The sequence below is a fragment of the Adiantum capillus-veneris genome, chromosome 2 (genome assembly GCF_014529385.1).
Source record: "Adiantum capillus-veneris isolate H3 chromosome 2, ASM1452938v2, whole genome shotgun sequence".
NCBI lineage: Eukaryota > Viridiplantae > Streptophyta > Polypodiopsida > Polypodiales > Pteridaceae > Adiantum > Adiantum capillus-veneris.
Window position 1 is genome coordinate 168,378,220 of NC_140932.1, and position 19,467 is coordinate 168,397,686.

Here is a 19,467-nt window from a genome sequence, read left to right on the forward strand (position 1 = left end):
CACACAAATCTCACAACTCAATACCACCTTATTCAAAGATATGGGGATGTGAACTTTAAACCATTAGAGAATCAAACTAGACCATGCAAGAAGAGTTAAACTTGCAAATATTTAAACTGGTGAAAGCCTAGGGGATTCACCATGGAAAACTTACCACACCACGTAAGTGCAGGGGAGGTTTTTTTTTTAATACAAGTTACATAAGCGTATAAGTTAGGGGCAGGTCCCAATACTTTATCTCCCAAGCTTAAAAATAAGGGAGGGGGTATCATATTCATTTTGGGGGGGGGGGGACCTGACCCGGGTTAATGACTGGTAACGATTGGTCACCGTTGTGCACTAGAACTCATATGAATTTAAGGGAAGTTTTTTTTTCAAGTCACACATCAATTTTGCATCAAGCCGGTCTAGATAAGGGCTAATTTGTAGCAGGTCAAGGGTTGATCTTCACCAGCTTTGGATGGGTCATAATTGGAGGAGTAGCCAGAAATGCATGCTGATCGGGCACATAGATTGAAAGTCAAACTAAGACATGTTGAGGGTACATCTAGTTATCAACAGAAGTGGTTTCTTAGTACGTTGCCAGTCACTATGCTACACACTCTTTGACTAATTTTACTTAGTTAGATCATGCGAGACCTAAATTTTATATGTAAGATAGAGGTATGATAATGTATTCATTGATTGTCGTATAAGCATAAAAAGGGGGTCATATTCCCTAATATGAGTCATATATAGGGGTTTTATCAAAGTTGTCCGCTCGCAGGTGGCACCCATTTTTGTATATAGAGTGAATCCCCTGAGGGTTAAAGAAATACAATGGGACTTGGGATCTTTACGATCATCTAAATGGTTTTAACCAAGTATTAATAGCAAAAAGAGTGTATGACTTTTATGCACACACAAAAAAATGCCGTCTAAACAAGAAGCTTTACACAAGTTTTTGTATCATGAAACACACTGCATTAGAAGCATGTATGCTTGACGTGGTAATTTCCATACCTACCCAAAAGGGGCCGACAATAACCCCTCCCATGGCTAACTACAAGGAGATGATCAAGAAGAGAAATCAGATGATAGCAAGTCTTTAGAGACAATAAGGGGAAAATGGACTAGTCATGATATGCATGAGAGCTAATATAGGCCTAAATATGATAGGAATGTGCAATATTTTCCATGAGACCACAAGGACAATTGGCATATAGGTATCCACCTACTATTTTATCAAATGCCAAAGCCTATTGCAGGGATAAAGAGACCTCAAGCTATTTTAGGACATCAACCTCCTTCTTTGAGTGGAAATTTTATTCCTATAAAGTTGACGCAACCCAAAGAGCAAGGAGAGGAGCAAGAAATAGTTCCAATTACTCCCTACAATGATGGTAGCTCTTCAAGCCTATGGAGGAAGGATGGTACATACTAGCACCTACTAAGGACCAACCTTGCTAGTAAGGCCTAAGTGTGTAAGTCCAACATTTATAGCAAATGGTTGGTGGCGCGTGAGCTCTAGTTGCAAAAACCCACAGCCTAAATAGAAGGCTAGTGGGTTTTCATACCTATCAAGCTCACAACCATTGAAAGAAGAAATGCTCCTATGATTTACTATCAAGATTGTGGTAGAAGGCATGTCATTTTCAAAGTTATATAGCACATGTTATTTTTGTGTAGTTTTTCCTCTACACGCAACACACTAGCCATGTTTAACAAGGGGGCTAACAACAATGATGTTTTTCGCATGCTTTTTGCTGAGGAAAAATCAAATGGAGACAACTACCCACTTTTGGCATGCATGATGAAACGTGTTCTTATTGCAAAGGGTGTTTGGAACATTGTGCAAGGTTATGATGTAAGACCAGGTTCTATGGATACACATTCTACAAATGATCGTGCGGGTTCTAGAAGTTCTTCTACTTAGTTGTGTTGTTTAATGCTAAAAAGGAACATTGAGATGATAAGGATGTGCAAATTCTTGTGCATTTATTGCATGTTCTCTTCAACATTCCATTACTCTATACATTTTTTCATCATAAACAAAAAAGCAAGCATGGGATAGACTAGCTTTTCTATATGCAGGGTCAAATTTGACCAAATGGCTTACCTACATAAAGACATGTAGTCCAAGGTTATGTATGAGGAGGATGACATGGATGTATTTCTTGTAGAGACTAAAGCTCCCAATGAAACTTAATTTCCATTGGTGACATGTTCCTGATAGTTCTCTTGTGCATACAATTCTTGATGCTTTGTCAGATTCTTATCAGACTTTTGCCTTCACCTTTAGGCTTGTGATAGAGAGGAAACTTGATGATGTGAATTTCGATGTCCTTGTCTCTATGTTGATGCAAGGGGCCCAATTCAATTAAAATATGACTAAGCAACGTATTATTTAATAGTCATTTGTGTCTGCACACCATAAGAAAATGTTGTTGTTTCCACTTCCAAAGCTTCTACTGGTAATAGCCTGCCCCCACATATGTTGTTTCTTCAAACAGAAATAGGTATGAGAAGTTTGGCAATAGAGGCAAGAAGAAGTTGAAACATTACCGTAGGATAAATGATCATTTCATCAAGCAATGTTTTAAAGCATAAGGCTACAAAGGTTTGAAAGAAAAAGGCAAGCGCTTCTTCCAATGCAGATTTAGAAAATCTTTTGCAAGATGTAAAACGGGCTTTTTTGTGTGCAATGTTAATATGACCTATGTGTTTATGATGCATGTATCGCAAAATTATGGATTATATACTTACTCTGCAATGGTGTAAGTAAGCACATTAAACCTCATCGTGATTTGTTCACTTCTCTTGCGACAGTTTTCGGTGAAAAATATTGTCATGTGTGCAATAATGCCTCTTATCCCATCAAGGGAGTTGGGAATATTGTGCTTACTAATGCAGGTGGTAGCTCTTGGATGCTTTGTATGCATCTGGGATAAAAAAGACCCTTTTGTCTGAATCTACACTTGGAAAACTTGGTCTTGTTGTCAATTTTGTGAATGACCAATGTAATGTGCATGATCCCAATTTTGGTGATACTATTGTGTATCTAGTACTTTATTTTCTATGTTCTACAAGCTCAATGCTTACATATGAAAGTTGGAAGTTTACCGCGTTTGCAAAAATCTGAGATGGTTGCTTTGCTGCCCCCTCTGGAGCCACCATTGAAACATGTATGAGCAATCCTTCCTAAGGATAGTTTTGTGCGGGCTACTCACAAATTTTAGCTTGTCCATAATGACATTTTTGGCCCGATGCATAGTTCGTCTTTTACAAATCATTTTTATTTCATGAGTTTTATTGATGATTACTCCATACATGCATGGATGTATTTGCTTAAGGAAAAGGCAAAAGTGTTTGCATGCTTAAATAAATTTTTGTTTATGGCTGTAAATGTATTTTATTGTAGTGTGGGCATCCTTCGTCTTGATCGAGGGGAGAATATATGCTAAATAATTCAATGCATTTCTTGCAAGTCATGGGATAAACGCCTATGTACAAAGCATTATGCTCCTCAACAAAATGGTGTTGATAAGAGGGAAAACATTTCATTTATGGAGATGACATGATGCATAATCAAGAGCCAAGCTTTGCCACATCTATTTTGGCTTGAGGCTATCATGTGCACTATTTATGTACTACACAGGAGTCCCACTAAAGCATTGCCATCGATCACTCCATGCCTGGCATGGCAAGAAATCATCTATTGGACACTTGCGTGTCTTTGTTTACTTGGCTTATGCTTTGGTGACTCAGGAACAATGCTAAAAATTGGATGATAAGGCTTGGAAATGTATTTTTGTTGGTTATAGTCCAGAAAGCAAAAGTTACAGGTTATATCATTCACAAACAAAGCATAACGTGATTAGTTGAAATCTATTTTTTGTGGACAATGCAGTTCAATCGTTGTTAGCATGTACCAAGGAGACATATATGAGCTCACAAAATGCATACCATACGTTGTTGCATCTATTCAATGGTGGGAGTATGAATATAAGTCCTAATGAAGCACATGTGGAGCCTATGTAGGTTGTAAATGATGTTACAAATCAGCCAGTTTTCAATGCATATTTACAAGATGTAATTGATGATGATAGGGATAAAAATGAGTAGGCTAGAGGGAGGAAGAACCTGTCATTTGACGAAGCACAAAAAATGGAAAATTGGTTGGATGCAATGCAATTTGAGTATGATGCTATTGTGAAGAATGGCACATGGTCTTTGTGTGACTTACCCCTAGCAAAAAAGCCATTGCTATAAGTGGATCTTTAAGTAAAAAAGTAAGCATGATGGTAGTGTTGATCACTATAAGGCTAAATCATGACAAAAGGGTGTGCTCAAGGGAGCATTGATTTTGATGAGACTTTTGCTCCCACTTGTCGTATGACAACCATTAGTAGCATTTGAGCATTGGCGGCTCATAATGGTTGAAATGTACATCAAATAGACATAAAGACTACATTTTTGAATGATGATTTGCATGAGGAAGTGCAAGTAGCATAGCCTCGAGGTTTTGTTCAAAAAGGAACAAAACAAGGTGTGCATGCTTAAGAAGATTTTGTATGGCTCAAAGCAAGCTCCACATGCTTGGTATAAAAAGAGTCATTCTTACTTGGCTATACATGGTTTTTAGAATAGTCCAACTCAAAAAACTTTGGGTCTCAAGTGTTCCGCGGTGATGCATTTCTAATCATTGTGCTGCTCTCACTAATCCATCCTAAATCTATCAATAATAACTTGTTATTACCATAAGTTTACTCAATTTTTTATAACTTGTCTTTGCAATAAGTTTACTCAATTTTCATAACTATGATTTTCAAGAAACACATCAATACCTTGATTTTGAAATTAAATTGCTCATTTACACACCATCACTTTGGTTGTCTATTCTAAAAATTAGATTCACTTTTCCAAAAGCTTGGTGAGCATTATTATGTGCATGTTGAATTCTTCTCCGCTATAAATTGTTTTGCGGTGCTCCAAAGTCGATGAGACGTTAGCTTGGCCTAGGGACCAAAGTCAAAAAAGTATATTTTTCTTGGTTCTGGCGAATCATCAACCAAGATTGTCCACAGACGAGAGTGCCAATCAAAGCTTATGATTAGAGGCTATTCTAGAAGATGCCTTTGACACTCAAGCTCTACTAGACTACTGGGGCTTTTGAAAAGACTCAGACTCAATGTTGGGTAATTTCAAAGCTAAACTTTAATATTTTTAGCTTAATTTTTCACTGAGCACTCCGAGCACGGAGCTCAATTTTTTGTCCACCATACTGACATAAGATCCACTCTGCAAAGTTTTCTTGCTAAAGAATATGAACCAATTACACTCTGCCTTTCCTTGTACAACGTTTTGGTGATCCAGATACTTTTGAAGCTTGCATGGAGGCAATGGCGTCCTCGTTAAAGCCGCCTGCCTGCTCGTTTGTGAAGGTTACTCGAAGATTAGAAAGCAGACAGAGCAAGCTCTATGCAAAATCATTATGGCATCAGCCTTTTGGTCTTCAGTCAAGGCCAAGCAGGATATGTTTACAGGTCGATTGCTCCGCAAGGGGCCTCGAAGAGGTGAAGCCACTTCAAGCTCCAAAGTTGCAGGACAAATTTGGCTCAGAGAATCTGCAATTTTCGGATGTTGCTGGTAGGACTGTGGCAGAGCTCAAACTGGCATCAGGTACCTCAGTACGCCTACTATTGGCAGAGGCACGGATCACATCTTACAGCTGCCGCCTTTGGCATGGTAGCTGCGAAGAAATGTTGTATACTGATGTGTCAGAAAGCTCCGTCAACGGCATTGATAGAAGTGTACATGGGGCTACTCCTCAGCAGTTTTTTGTAACTGGTGGCATGGCTCCCTCTTTAGCTCACTCTCTTGATCCTCACATTAGCCTTTGCAATAACAATTGGTCAGTACAGTCGGTGGCAGTCGATCCAAAGGAGCACGTTCAGGTGTACATTGTGTATGAGAGAGAGAGAGAGAGAGAGAGAGAGAGAGAGAGAGAGAGAGAGAGAGAGAGATATTTTATCGTCTATATGAGGCCAAAGTCGGCCTATTAGTCAAATCAAGTATATATGTGTGTGTCCTCCATCTATCGGGAAAGACAAAACAGTCCAAACTGGTCCCTGGTGTATGATGGGATCTATGTGGAGGGGGATGGAGCTCTAGTACTAGGGATATGTGCATGTCTATATGCTGAGGGTAGTGCATTAATGTAGATGCATCAAGCTGGCTAGCTCCATCCTGTGCTAATAGGGGATATAAAATGTGGTAGATGTCAGCCATCATCTGGGCTTGTCTCTCCGTAGCAGCTGGACGAGAGAGAGAGAGAGAGAGAGAGAGAGAGAGAGAGAGAGAGAGAGAGAGAGAGAGAGAGAGAGAGAGAGAGAGAGAATGAATATTCTATTGATATACCAAAAGGCCAATGACACCAAAACTTACTACCATCATTTGAATGGTACAACCGTGTATAGTAAATAACCGATAAATACATTCTGTATTATACTTGAACTATTTGCCTGTCCCCGAAAATACATATTAAACACTTTTTATTGTTCCTGTCACAAAGTGATGATGTGGCATATCCAACTGGAAAGGAATGGCCAAGGGGACAAGAGAAATTGAACCTAGAAGATGGCCGATGGAGCCTAAGGGGTTAGAGTTTTAAAAGAGAAAAACCTCTTGCAACTTAAATGTCAGGTGCAGCGGAATTGAAATGATGAAGATCTAGGTTTTACACTTCCACCTATCTTTTACTTCTTTTGCTTGCGTTAGTGATTGCTTTTAGCTAGAATGATGTTTCCTTCCTCTTTCCCTGAAGAGAGAGAGAGAGAGAGAGAGAGAGAGAGAGAGAGAGAGAGAGAGAGAGAGAGAGAGAGACCCACTTGGGTCCCAACCAACCCTCTTAAGGGCCCCCCACACGGCTGTCAATGTGGTATTTGCTTTAGATTGCGTAAATGGAATGTACACACATGCATACCTCAAGTGCAGACTCTACTGACTCGAATGGAGAATGTCGCCTCAGTAACTCTTCAAGATGAAGCACCTCCGGGGTTGATTTGGTGCACCTTTCGATCCGTCTCGATGTAGAATTGCTGATGGCCACCAAGGGGTAGATCTGGGGCTGATTTGTGCTCCCGATGTGACAGAAATGAAGGGCTGAAAACGCAGATCTTGACGATGCCGATGATGGACAGCAATGGAAGCACTCGATGCCGGCGAGGAAATGGCCGAGGAGAGGCTCGATGGGCTGCCGAAGTACCGGACTGCAACGGAGAGGCTAGCGAATGTAGATCCGAGCCGGTTCCGTAGTCCATCGTGCATCAGGCGCAGTTCCGTCTTCATGGCTCTGGCTTATGGGGCATAAGCCATGAAGAACCCAAGATCACTTGCAAGAGAAGGATCAAAGATTTTTGTTTTGAGCCACTGTTTTTCTTAGAGGCAGTGCCATGAAGTGGTGGATATCTATAGCTACCAAGCCTACACTTCAAGGACTTGGCAAGCTTCAAGAAAACTTTTGGCCGAAGTTACATGCCTTCAAACATTTTCCTTCGGAGTGCAGCTTCTAGCAGAGTGGGGTAGCCTGAAATGCTTGCCACGAAAACCCTAGCAGATTACAACTTGAAATTTCTTGACATCTCTCAGCAGGTGCTCTTCTCAAGCCGATAACCTTGGAGGCCTAGTGTGATTGCTATATCTTGGGACTATCATCACCGCTACAAGAACATTGTCTGATCAAGCTAGTTTCGATCATTCAAGAGCTTTTGGACCATGCTGCGGTTGGTGTCACAAGACGGGCACCACGTGCCAATAGAAAAGAGCAGACTGAACAGACTTTTAGCACTTCAATAACAACTGAACTGAAAGAGAGACGACACGCGACACGGAGTGGCGAAATTCCACCCCAGAGAGTATTGGCCCCAAACCTTGGCGCCCCTTTCGGTATTTCTTTATATTGCATCATCAAAGTACAAGCCGGTACTCCAGACTCTGCACCTTCTCCAGGAAGCATGCAAGAGAATGAGCCCTAACCTCATATTTAAAGGCCCTAGGCCCAAAAGCAGTTTATAGTAAAAAGCCTTCAAACTCAAAAGCATCTGGTCCAAAAGCAAAGCCAAAAAGAGCGTAAATCACGGAAATCCGTACAGCCTGGCACGTCATCAGCTAGCGCAAAACGCGGAAATCCGTACAGCTTGCCACGTCATCATGCCAGCGCAATCTTCAAAAATATGCCACGTCATCAATTTTTGCGTGTATGTGTGTGCAGGTCCTGCTTTATTTTAATCCTGTCACTTGGGGCTCCATCGAATGGCGTCCCCATAAGTCGGTAGGACTTCTTCTGTTACTTGTTCTTCTTAGGGTTTAGGCCCCTCGGCCGGTAGCTCCGTTCTTCAGTAGGTCGACACCTCAGCAGTTTGTTACAGTTGGCTATAAATTTAGGAAGAAACCTTGTCACGTGACACATCCAACCCTATGTGTCCGTGGACAAGCTACAGCATAGCAAGGTTCAGTTCAGTCCAGTCAGTCTAGATTAGCGAGTGATCTGGCACTTTTGTGAGTTTGTTCGCAGACCGTGCATGTCCAGTCACTTAGTGTAGATGCATATCCTCTGGTTGCACACAGCATGATCATAAGCATTCCCATCAGAATCCGTTAGAATCCTTCAGGGGAATTTTCTAGTGATTTTAGCCTATTTTACCTATTTTTGACATTTTTCACTTATTATTTTTAAGTGACTTTTGTTGGAAAGTAGGTAGGGCAAATCGAGTAAGTTTGTATATAAGCAAACCTAGACTAGCACTTTCTGGCAAAAGAGGCAGCAGGAGCACACGCTCAACAGGCAACTTCTCAGCAGAACCCCAAGCCTAGCGTTTTTGCTCCACAGCAACCACCTAGTGTTTTGGACCGGATCAGCCAGCGTTTTTGCACTTCCAGATCCCTGGCGATAGAAGACTCAACAAGAGACCTAGCGTTTTGCAGTTGCAGGCCATCCGGTGACAGCAGAGCCATTTTCAGCCCTAGCATTTTTTATTTGTAGATCAGCCCCAGCGTTTTGCAGATTTACTGCGACGGAACATCAAGAACCATAAGCGTTTTCAGTTTTTAGCCCTTAGACACCGCAGATCAAGTCCCGAACCTCGCAGATCTCACCTTCCCGCATCAGTTCCTTGCCGCACGGTCAGTTTCCGCAAGGTTTACAGTGTCAGCCCGGAAAATGCAGATTTCAGCATCTGCGTTTTCACAACGTCGTTGTTGCATCGTCGCCATCGACATCATCACCAACATAGAGTCAGAATTCAACAGATAGAAGATTTGCAGATTTCAGCCCTTAGCGTTTTCAGATTTCAGCCCGTCTCGTCGTCGTCCTCATCGTCGGCAAGTCCAAGCATTGTAGAGATTTGTGCAATCATAAGTAGACCGCTCTCGCCATAGAGAGTGGGGCCTTCGGAGGAGGGTTTTACAACGTCCCTAGTGTCGTATTTCTCTTCGCTCTCTATCTCTCAGTCTCATACACTTTCACGCATAGTGTCCATTCACTTTGTTTGTGATCATTGCACTCTCTCACTAAAGGAACGGAAGGCTCTCCCTTCCGTAAGTAAAAGGAATCTATAAGCACAGTTCGGAGCACTCATATTGAGCAAAGTTCAAACATTCATTCCGCTATACCTAACATTGGTATCAGAGCTTTGACAGTGTTATGTATCACTCAAGGAAAGAACCACAAGAATCACAAGAATTTTTTTTTTGCTTGTTGCGGTCGCACGAACCCAAGTTCGCTTGGGCGTGTCGATTCCTAATCGTGTTTTTGAAGAGTGACAAGAATCCCAAGAAAGAAGGGCTTGTCCAGCCTCCCCTTGTGCCTCTTTTCACTCATCGAGAGCGGACCGTGCACTTAGCGGCCGGCCAATCGATATAAGGTTGGAAAAAGCAACCTTGGTGTGAGCGCAAGGCCGCCAAGGGGTGCGCCCGCGGAAAAGAGCAGAACTCGGGTGAAGAGAAGATCCTTCTCTAACACAGATTGCATGCGAAAGAAGCACCCAAGAACCTCAAGAACCGCAAGAACCTCAAGACACTCAAGCACCCAAGCACCCAAGACTCCCAAGAACCCAAGTTCCCCGTGAACTTAAGAACCCAAGACCACAAGAACCCACAAGAACCCAAGACTTCAGTGGATGGTCATCACTCGAAGCGGAATGGATACTTCGCTGGGAGGTGATGAGCATGAGAGAGGCGAAGAAGAATTTTTTCCCTCTAGGAGGGTTTTCCGACCCTCCCTCTTCCCCATCTACACCAAGGATTGCACTAACTCCTATGGAGGAGTTGGAGCAGATGTTTATGGACAGGAAGTTAGAACGCGAAGCAAGAAGAGCAGAAAGAAAAGCAGAAATGAAGCGCGAACACGAAGAAAGAATGGCAGCCATAGCGCGTGAGCGCGAGCAAGCACGCTTGGAAGCCAAAGTAAGCAAACCAAATTGGATCGTGAGTGCGACGGAAGACAAGCAGAAAACAAAGAAAGACAAGCCGAATTTGATCGCGAGAAGAAAGCAAGAAAGGCAATGAACGACCGACACATGGAAGAGATGTTGCGACTATTTTCTCAAGTGCAGGCGCACTTTGCACAGAATCAGGAGAAGGAGACTCTCTCAGTCTCTTCTTCTCCAAACCATGACACACATGATTTGCATGATGATGATTTGAATGACAATGATAAGCATGATGATTTGGATGACAATGACAAGCATGATGATTTGCATGAAGATGATGTGATTGTTCACAAGGATGATGTGTTAGTTGATACTTTTTCTAGCGAAGCTAACCTCGTTGCAAATTCGATCAGTCACGAAGAACCGATCTTGGCTCTCGAGCCTAGGTCCCAAGAACCTCTTCAAGAAGAACCGATCTTGGCTCTCGAGCCTAGGTCCAAAGAACCCTCACAGGAAGTACTATGTGTTCGCATGATTGGTCAACATGCATTGTTCGAGTGTTTCATTCGCGATCGTTTCCTATATTTTCGTCAGCATCTTTATGTGATCCCTTTTTCTAAGCATGACATATTGTATGTTGAGCACGTTTCACTCATGGATGAGCAAGGATGTATGCAGATTTTTCATGAAAAGCTGAAACGTATGTATGTAAGGAAGTCACATTCCATGTCTCTTCCTTGGCATGACACATTCATAGAAAGAGCACATAAAAGTATGAGCACCAAGCATCAGCATTTCCGTTGTGAATTGCCACAGTTGATTGCTTTAGATCAAAAGAGACAGATTCGATCTCATTGTTTGCGTGTGTGTGGTGAACGGTTTGGCACTCTGTCTATTTGTTTATCTACATTGCATGCACAGTCTTTGAGGAAGACAAGATTTTTTCCACTCACTTTACATGGAATAGGTATGTTCATGGTTTTGTGTTGGAAATGGGTTCAAGAATTTTCAGCCATGGAGATTCTTGAAGAAGAAAAAAGCATGACACTCGACGAAGTTGAAGCATCGAAGGAGCCACAAAAGACTTTGTCGCTTTCGGCGCGGCCCAAAGAAGCAAGCGTTGCAGACCTTTATGAAGTTCAAGTACCGCATGACCCACACATCAGAGTGGGCCTGCGAAGAGTCTCTTCCAGGATTCCGGATACTATTGGCAATCTCCCTCGACGCCATACAGTTCGGTACCAGTACCTCACTTTGAAAAGGAGGGGATGTCACGTGACACATCCAACCCTATGTGCCCGTGGACAAGCTACAACATAGCAAGAGTTCAGTTCAGTCCAGTCAGTCGAGATTAGCAAGTGATCTGGCACTTTTGTGAGTTTGTTCGCGGACTGTGCATGTCCAGTCACTTAGTGTAGATGCATATCCTCTGGTTGCACACAGCATGATCACAAGCATTCCCATCAGAATCCATCGGGGGAAGTGATTTTAGCCTATTTTACCTATTTTTGACATTTTTCACTTATTATTTTTAAGTGACTTTTGTTGGAAAGTAGGTAGGGAAAATCGAGTAAGTTTGTATATAAGCAAACCTAGACTAGCACTTTTTGGAAGAAGAGGCAGCATGAGCACACGCTCAATAGGCAGCTTCTCAGCAGAACCCCAAGCCTAGCGTTTTTGCTCCACAGCAACCACCTAGCGTTTTGGACCAGATCAGCCAGCGTTTTTGCACTTGCAGATCCCTGGCGACAGAAGACTCAACAAGAGACCTAGCGTTTTGCAGTTCCAGGCCATCCGGCGACAACAGAGCCATTTTCAGCCCTAGCGTTTTTTATTTGCAGATCAGTCCCAGCGTTTTGCAGATTTACCGCGACGGAACATCAAGAACCATAAGCATTTTCAGTTTTTAGCCCTTAGACACCGCGCAGATCAAGTCCCGAACCTCGTAGACCTCACCTTCCCGCAGTAGTTCCTCGCTGTAAGGTGCAGCGGAATGAATGTTGTATTTTCTCAAGATTAGTGATCTTTATTGCTCAAGGTTCCTTTTAGTTCTTAGGGAAAGAGAGAGCTTTCTGGCTTATGGAGAGTGCTATGATCACGAACAAAGTGAGTGGATATTGTGCGTGCAAGTGAATGAGACTGAGAGAAGGAGAGAGAAGAGATACGACACGGAGAGGTTGTAAAACCCTCCTCCGAAGGCCCCACTCTCGTCGGCGAGAGTGGTCTACTTGATTGCACAAAAATGTACAATGCGAATGCAATGGACTGATGCAATGGGACTATGCCGATGACGACGACGGTGATGACGACGGCGACTTAGGCTGAAATCTGTGACTTTCTTGGTGGCTAAAAATGACTGTTTCTCGCTGTTTTAATGGCTGAAAAAATGACTGTTTTGTCGGGGTCGAAAAGATGATGAAAAACGCTGCTGTCATCTGCTCTTTGGCTGCGTTTTGGGGGAAAATTCCTTGCTGAAAAACGCTGGGACAGCAGAGTTTTTCTTGCTGAAATTTGCAGGTTTTCAAGTGCTTAATAACTCCTTACCGGCTATGGTGATCTGCTGCAAATTGCTTGATGAAAACGTTGAATTGGCTGAGGTTTGTATGGCGTTAGTAGTTGCTAAAAACGTTGATCTGACCAAGGCGAAAACGCTAGCTCTCACTGCTTGCTGGCGATCTCTGCATGGGAGGAAAAACGCTAAGGCAACCAGAGAAATGGGCGATCCCAAGTTGAGGATGATGGGGGAAATGGGCCTCACCAAGATGCTTGGAGAGGGTCTTGCTGAGAGAGGGAGGGAACACATGTTGCTTGGTAGCCTGCTGTGCTCCTTGGCTCATCTGCCAATTTGTGCTAACTTGGGTTTGCTTATAAATTAACTTACCCAATTTGCCCTACTGAGTACCCAACAAAAGTCACTTAATAAATAAGTGAAAAATGTTAAATATAGGGAAAAAATAGGCTAAAGTCATCTGAAAAATCCCCAAACCGACTCTGATGGAAATGCTTATGCTTATGCTTATGCAACCAGAGGATATGCATCTACTCTAAGTGACTGGGCATGCACGGTCTACGAATAGACTCACAAAAGTGCCAGATCACTTCTAATCTAACTTGACTGGACTTTGACGGAAACCCTGTTATGGTGTAGCTTGTCCACGGACACATAGGGTTGGGATGTGTCACGTGAAATCCCCTCCTTTTTAAAGTGAGGTACTGGTACCGAGCTGCATGGCTTCCTTGTAGTCTGCCAACAACTCTGGATAATCCTTGAAGAACTCTTCGTCTACCCACACCGCTTCATGGGTTCCTCGATCTTTGAACTTCAAAAAATATTGTCGTACTTGTTTCTTCGAACCATGACGAAACCGATGCAACAAGACTTGCTCCGGCTCCATGACTTCTACTTCATCGATGATCTCCGGTTCTTCTTCTTCCGAAACGTCCTTTGGAGGTGTTCCGTGAAACACTTTCAACCAAGAAACATGGAAAACGTTGTGCATTGACCATGAGTTAGGCAACTTCAATTTCATTGAACCTCATTAATCTTTTTGATGACTGGAAATGGACTATACATACGAAAAGATAACTTAGGACATTTCTTTCCAACTTGCTTGAGACGTTGTTTCATAATTCGTAGATACACCCAATCTCCTTCCTTGATCGAGACCTCCTGACGATGCTTGTTAGCCTATCGAGAATAAGATTCTTGAGCCTTGCTTAGCCGAAGCTTCACACTCTCAGAAATCTCATCCAATGACTGACTCTCAGCATTGGCATCAGGCATTTGACTGACCGATCGAGTCAACAATGACTGGAATCGGCGGCCAAAAGCTGCCTCATACGGAGTTCGACCAATAGCAGAAGAGAATGAATCATTGAGAATAGCCTGTACCAATGGGAGATAGAGCTCCCATTGAGACTGCTGATCATGAACATAAGACTTCAACACATCAAAAGCCAATTGATTATAAATTTTCGTTTGACCATCTGACTGTGGATGAAAAGCGGATGAAAAATTTAACTTTGTGCCAAAATTTTCAAAGAGTGCACGCCAAAAGTTGGACGTAAACTTAACATCCCTATCTGAAACAATGGACTTTGGCAAACCACAGAGGGGGTACCAATGCTTTATGAACAATCGTGCAACATCTTGTGCAGTAACTGTGGCCTTACAAGGAATCAACATGCAGAATTTGCTGAAACGATCAACAATAGTTAAACATTGAGTGTTCCTTGAATGCTGACTTGGTGGTAAGTTAGTCACAAAATCCATAGAGATATCTTGAAAAGGTCACTTGGGAATAGGCAGCGGAAGCAAGAGGCCTTGCTGCTTACCCCAAGGAGCTTTTACTTTTTGACATATAGTGCAATGTGTGACATAACTAAACACATCTTTTCGCATTTTAGGCCAATAGAAAAATCGTTCAATCTTTTCCAATGTGTTCATACCCCTGTGCCCACCCGTGAGAGAGTCATGTGCATCATGCAATATGACTGGCCTGAGAGAGGGCAACACACATAGATGCTGACGAATGAGATTGTTGCTGGGCCCTTGGGAAGCAAGAGCCTGCAACCAATACTTATCAAACTCCGAATCTGCATACTGATTCTTCATGCTGTCAAAAGACTCACCCTGTATACAAAATATGGTTCTTGACTCAAGAGCCAAAATCTGTCCTTTGCGACTCAACGCATTTGCAACAGGGTTAGCTTTTCCAGGCACATACTCAATCAAACCGCCAAATTGCTCAAAAAATTGTGTGACCACCGCGCTTGGCGATCACTCCAATGTGCACTAGGCATAGACTGTAGCCACCTGAGGGCTTGATGATCTGTGCGCACTGTAAACTCTCTACCATACAAAAAATGCTTCCAATGCTTAAGAGAGTGAATGACAGACAAAAGTTCTTTATCATAAACTGAATAATTCTTTTCCGCACTATTGAGCTTCCCGCTAAGGAAAGCTACAGGACGACCATGCTGCTGGAGCACAGCGCCTATGGCGACATTGCTCGCATCCGTCCATACCTCAAAGGGATCATCCCAAGAGGCTAAGATAAGACACGGTGCTTCTGTCACCGCAACCTTGAGAGTTGCGAAAGCCTCAATGGCTGCCTCGGGCAAGTCGACGCGTTGACGACGAGTCTTTACCCCTTTCAAAACATCAGTCAGTAGGTGCAGCAATGCGTGCAAAATTCTCTATGTGCGAACTATATGCTTGACATAAACCAAGAAAAGAACGCACATCATATGCAGTTTTGGGCAAATCCCAATTACGAACCTGTTCCACCTTCGCGGGGTCTAGCTTGACGCCTTCTGTAGAAATGATATAACCCAGATAAGTGACTTCAGTAAGAAAAAATTCAGACTTCTTAGCTACAATGTACAACTGACACTCATCCAAACGAGTTAATACCCTTTCAACATCCATTTCATGTTGTTCCCACGATGCAGAAAAAATGAGAATATCATCTAAAAAGATGAACACACATACACCTACCATGTCGCCGAAACGACCTACCATGAGACGATTGAATGTACCCACGGCTCCTGTCAATCAAAAAGGCATAACAATATACTCCCATTGCCCTCGCTCGGTGCGAAAGGCGGTCTTGAAAATGTCGCCTTTGAGTACCCGTACCTGATGGTACCCACTTTTGAGATCGACCTTGCTGAAAACCTTTGCCCCATTGAGCCTATCCAAGATATACTCAATGCGAGGCATCGGAAACTTGTTCTTGACGGTCATCTTGTTTAATGGGCTGTAATCAACACACAAACGAGACGAACCTTCCTTCTTGCGAACGAACAAAATAGGGGCAGCAAAAGGACTTACACTAGGACGTATGAATCCTCTAGCCACCAACTCCGTGAGTTGTCGCTCTAACTCTTCCTCCTGTGACTTGTTCAAACGGTAGGGAGTCTTACTGACCGGCTACGCTCCCTCCATAAGCTCGATGCGGTGGTCCTCCGGCCGCTTCGGTGGGAGACGAGGTGGAAGATCATCTTGCAAAAAGAGATGTTTAAATTTCGTAAACAACTCCGAATACTTACCTGGAGCCTGAATGCTCTGGGAATCTGGGGCGGCATATATGAATGCCGCTTGTGCTCCTCGTCGTAATTCACGCTTTACCTGCACATGCGAGATGAGAGGCAAAGAATGCAAGCCCTCCTTAGCACGAATGATGAGGGGGGAATCTGTTTTGGCATGCAAAGTGAGAGTTAGAGCCTCCCAATCAACGAGAGGGTTCAGTTCACGAAACCATTTCATGCCTAAAATCATATCACATCCTGAGAGAGAGGAGACACAAGAAATTTCCTACGAAAAGAAGCTTGTTGAACGGTAAACATCACATCAAGGCACTCCTTCGTGATGAGAGAGTCCATACCAGGAGCGAAGCCAGAAACCTCGATAGGAGATTTCTGACTAACCTCTAGGCGGGCTCTCTCAACAAGAGGGGGACATCATGCATACTGCCTGGATCAAACAATATGGTAAAACGCTGTCCTTTTACATGACCATAACACTTCATGAGAGATTCATCAATGTGTGTGTCAGAGTCATGAGAAGATGCAGGTTGTGTTGTGATAGAGTTTGTGGTAGTTGCGGGTGCCTTTGGTTCTTTAGGTGGGACTGTCTTAGGACAGTTTTTCTTAATGTGACCCTTAATGTGACATTGAAAACATCTACCTTCTTTAGCATAAATCACTTGTTCTTCAGCTGTGATGTATCCTCCTATAATTCCTTGTGAAGCTTTTTCATCATGGGTTAGCTTAGGTTTTGCAGGTGCTTTAGCTTTACCCTTAGATTCATTGTTAAAGTTCTTTTCCGAGGAATTAGAGGAAGAAGGGCTAGAAGAATTACCATTCTTACCGTTCTTTCTTTGTTCTTACCATTCTGTGTGTTCTGAGACTTCTGCGGGGTTCCTTGAGAAGTCTTGTTTTCCTTAGGCTTTCCTTTGTTGTGCTTCATCTCGTGGGCGAGAGCAATTGCTACCGCTTTGTTGAGATCGATGGGATCGAGTACCTCGACATCATACTTGATACTCGTCCAATCCGTAAAGAAATGCCTCCTTGCGTTTCGCATCCGATTTGCGTAATTGAGTGCCAAGCTGCAAAACACGATTAGAGAAAGACATAACCGGCATACCATTTTGCTTGAGAGCTCGCCAATCGTCCTTCAATCGTGCAAGATACTGAGGTGGCATAAACCGCGCCTTGAGCTTGTCTTGGAAATCAACCCAACTAAAAGAGAGGGGCGTGAGATCGTCGGCTGCCTCTAGGTGCGCGGCTAGCTGTGCCTCTTGCCATGCCTGGTACCAATTTATGGCATCAGCGACAAGGTACATAGCTGCCGTCAAAACTTTGCTATTGCCTGTTTTCTTAGTTGTCGCAAAATAAGCATTAAATTGATGCAACCAAGAATGAATAACAGTAGCATCCATCTTACCGTCATACTTACTGAAAGTCAACTTCTCTGTGACTGGATTGTGTGAATCCGCATCGTGGCTTGTGCCACTTGACGAACTCCCACGATCTTTGGGTGGTTCAGTCTTCGAGGCGAGGAGTTGGGCAATAAATTCTTGATTGCGAAGCTCCCTTTGAGCTTTACGCTCGGCCTCCTTTTCTGCTTTTCGTTCATTTCGTTCAGCGCGTTCTCGTTTGAGAGCAAGCCGATTTTCTTCTTGTTGTGCGGCAAATCTTGCGTTTCTTTCGTCGCGCTCGCGGTCCTTGGCTGCTTGATCTGTGGTCATTCTTGCAATTTTGTCATCGCGCTCACGGTCCTGAGCAAGGCGCTCGCGTTCTAAGGCAAGGCGCTTGTCTTCCTGTCTATCCATCATGGCCATCATCTGCTTGACCATTGCCTCCATAGGGTCTGGTGTAGATGGCGAAGGGGGAGGGTTGGAAAAATCTCCTGGTGGGGAGAATCCTTCGTCGCCTCTCTCGTACTCATCACCTGAATGAGAAGTATCCATGCCGCTTCGGGTGACGACCATGCACTATGATCTTGGGGTCTTAAGCTCTCGAGGAACTTGGTTCTTGAGGGTCTTGAGGTTCTTGAGGTCCTTGATTCGGGAGAATCTTGGGTTCTTGAGGATCTTGAGGTTCTTGAGGGGTTCTTGAGCTTGCAAATCGTGTTGAGAAGGATCTTCTCTTCACCCAAGGTTGATTTTTCCCACCTCACGTCGATTGGCCGGCCGCTAAGTGCACGGTCCGCTCTCAATGAGTGAAAAGAGACACAAGGGGAGGCTGGACAAGCCCTTCTTTCTTGGGATTCCTGTCACTCTTCAACAAAACACGATTAGGAATCGCCATGCCCAAGTAAACTTGGGTTCGTGCGATCGCAACAAGCAAAAAAATTATTGTGGTTCTTTTCCTTGAGTAATGCAGAACACTTCCAAAGCTCTCATACCAATGTAAGGTGCAGCGGAATGAATGTTGTATTTTCTCAAGATTAGTGATCTTTATTGCTCGAGGTTCCTTTTAGTTCTTAGGGAAAGAGAGAGCTTTCTGTCTTATGGAGAGTGCTATGATCACGAACAAAGTGAGTGGATATTGTGCGTGCAAGTGAATGAGACTGAGAGAAGGAGAGAGAAGAGATACGACACGGAGAGGTTGTAAAACCCTCCTCCGAAGGCCCCACTCTCGTCGGCGAGAGTGGTCTACTTGATTGCACAAAAACGTACAATGCGAATGCAATGGATTGATGCAATGGGACTATGTCGATGACGACGACGGCGACTTAGGCTGAAATCTGTGACTTTCTTGGTGGCTGAAAATGACTGTTTCTCGCTGTTTTAATGGCTGAAAAAATGACTGTTTTGTCGGGGTTGAAAAGATGATGAAAAACGCTGCTGTCATCTGCTCTTTAGCTGCGTTTTTGGGGGAAAGTTCCTTGCTGAAAAACGCTGGGACAGCAGAGTTTTTCTTGCTGAAATTTGCAGGTTTTCAAGTGCTTAATAACTCCTTACCCGGCTATGGTGATCTGCTGCAAATTGCTTGATGAAAACGCTGAATTGGCTGAGGTTTGTCTGGCGTTAGTAGTTGCTAAAAACGC

At 43.4% G+C, this 19,467-nt stretch overlaps 1 pseudogene across 1 annotated transcript in view; it reads left to right on the forward strand.

Moving 5' to 3' along the window:
• Positions 1–5,254: 5,254 nt before the first annotated feature.
• The window catches only part of LOC147464041 (protein NDH-DEPENDENT CYCLIC ELECTRON FLOW 5-like), a 37,834-nt pseudogene continuing 23,621 nt past the window's right edge, over positions 5,255–19,467 (forward strand). The window contains exon 1 of the transcript XR_015185569.1: positions 5,255–5,936. The product of XR_015185569.1 is annotated as a protein NDH-DEPENDENT CYCLIC ELECTRON FLOW 5-like (transcript). The remainder of the gene's footprint in view (positions 5,937–19,467) is intronic.